This window comes from Cynara cardunculus, unplaced genomic scaffold, assembly GCF_001531365.2.
Source record: "Cynara cardunculus var. scolymus isolate 2C unplaced genomic scaffold, CcrdV1 Un_Scaffold_8201, whole genome shotgun sequence".
Classification (NCBI taxonomy): domain Eukaryota; kingdom Viridiplantae; phylum Streptophyta; class Magnoliopsida; order Asterales; family Asteraceae; genus Cynara; species Cynara cardunculus.
Genome location: NW_020204049.1, coordinates 17,210 through 19,375, shown reverse-complemented (window position 1 = coordinate 19,375; position 2,166 = coordinate 17,210).

Here is a 2,166-nt window from a genome sequence, read left to right as displayed (position 1 = left end):
CTGGAATTTAATGTTCTTCCGAGTTAGTTTAGTTAATGGCACGAATATCGTAGAAAAGTTCTGAATGAACTTACGGTAATAACCAGCCAATCCTAAAAAGCTTCGGACTTCAGAAMGATTTTTCGGAACTTCYCATCTTGCAACTGCCTCTATTTTTGCTGGATCCACTTTTACCCCTGCTTCTGGGATGACATGACCCAAGAATTGAACTTCTCTCAACCAAAACTCACATTTAGACAACTTTGGGTACAACTTTCTTTCTTCGATAATTCTAATATCAGACGAAGATGTTCCGCGTGCTCTTTTTTGGTCTTAGAGTATATAAGAATATCATCGATAAATACAATAACAAATTTATCAAGATACTCTTTACATACTCTATTCATTAAATCCATAAAGGTTGTGGGTGCATTAGTTAAGCCGAATAGCATAACTAAGAATTCGTGATACCCGTACCTTGTTCTGAATGCTGTTGTGGCAACATCTTCTTCCCTGACTTTGAGCTGATGATACTCTGATCTTAAATCAATCTTGGAGAAATAACTTGCTCCCACCAATTGGTCAAACAAATCATCAATCCTCGGTAAAGGATATTTGTTTTTGATTGTCAGCTTATTCAATTCACGATAATCTATACACATTCGCATAGACTCATCCTTCTTCTTGACGAATAAGACCGGGGCACTCCAAGGTGAAGTGTTGGGCCTAATAAATCCCTTATCAGTTAAATCTTTTAGCTGTGTAACCAGTTCTTTCAATTCATATGGAGCTAACTGGTATGACACCTTTGCTACTGGTGCAACCCCTTGTATAAGATCAATTCGGAACTCAATAATTCTATCTGGTGGTAATCCAGATAAGTCTTCTGGAAAGACTTCTGGATATTCACTAACAATTTGAATCGGTTCTTCTTTTCCCTTTTCTTTCTTCAAATCAATTATGTATGCCAAACATCCTTGGCACTTCTTCCGAATACTTTTTTGGGCTTTCATTACTAACAACATACTGGTATGCTGATTCTGATGATCACCATAAATAACAACTGTTCCTTGGTCTGGCAGAATAATTCTGATCATTTTCTGATTACAAACAATAATATYCTGATACCTTGCCAAACAGTCCATACCCACTACTACATCAAATTCCTTCATTGGCATGGGACATAACCGGATCGGAAGTTTACAACCCTTAATAACAATAATACGGTTATTGAACACACTAGTAACAATTTCCTGACTATTAGTAGTGTCAACTACTAACTCATCATCAAGTAACACAGAATTCAAAGATGCAGTTTGAGCAAACAATGGTGATACAAATGAAAAGTTTGCACCAGAGTCAAATAACACCTTAGCACGTATTGAATTCAGAAGGAATGTACCTGTTACTACGTCCGGTGATGCTTCTGCCTCATTTTTAGTCATTTGGAAGGACCATCCCCGCGCTCCTCCTTGCCCTCCTCTATTTATAGTAGGCCTTCCCCGTGTACCCGACGCATTACGCCCCATTGTTAACTGCGGAGTCCTTAACACGAGACAATTCGGTCGAATATGATCCGGAGAATTGCATTTAAAACACCTTCGGTTAGCTAGGCAAATTATGCACAGATGACCTGCTTCGCCGCACTTCATGGCAATTACAAACTCTCTAATTGAGGGTTTCAAACCCCAAATATACCTTTCTATCTTCTTGGGTTCGGTTGAAACATAATGTTCAGCAAAGCGAGAGTATTCAATGAATCTTTCGGTATACTCCCGAACTGTTCCATTTCCCTGTTCCAGCTTCCGAAAATCTTATTCCATTTGCCTAACTGTTGTCTTAGGACAAAACTGGTTCTTAAATCGTTCCACAAATTCTGCCCAAGACAATGATTGTAAAACATCTGTTTTGGCCGACGATTCAACTTCCCACCAGAATAAAGCATTTGACTTTAATATAGAAACAGCAAATCGAACTTCATCTGTTTCCGGACACAGAATGGTGTTGAATACTGATTCCATTTCTTTAATCCAGCATACGGCTTTCACTGGATCTCTTTCTCCATAAAATGTTGGTGGCTTACATGCCAGAAACATTTTAATATCCCCCTCCTTGTTATGAGTAACTGGCATCGAGGGATGAACTTCTATTCTTTCTGTTTCTACCCTGGCTGGAACTCCCATAATA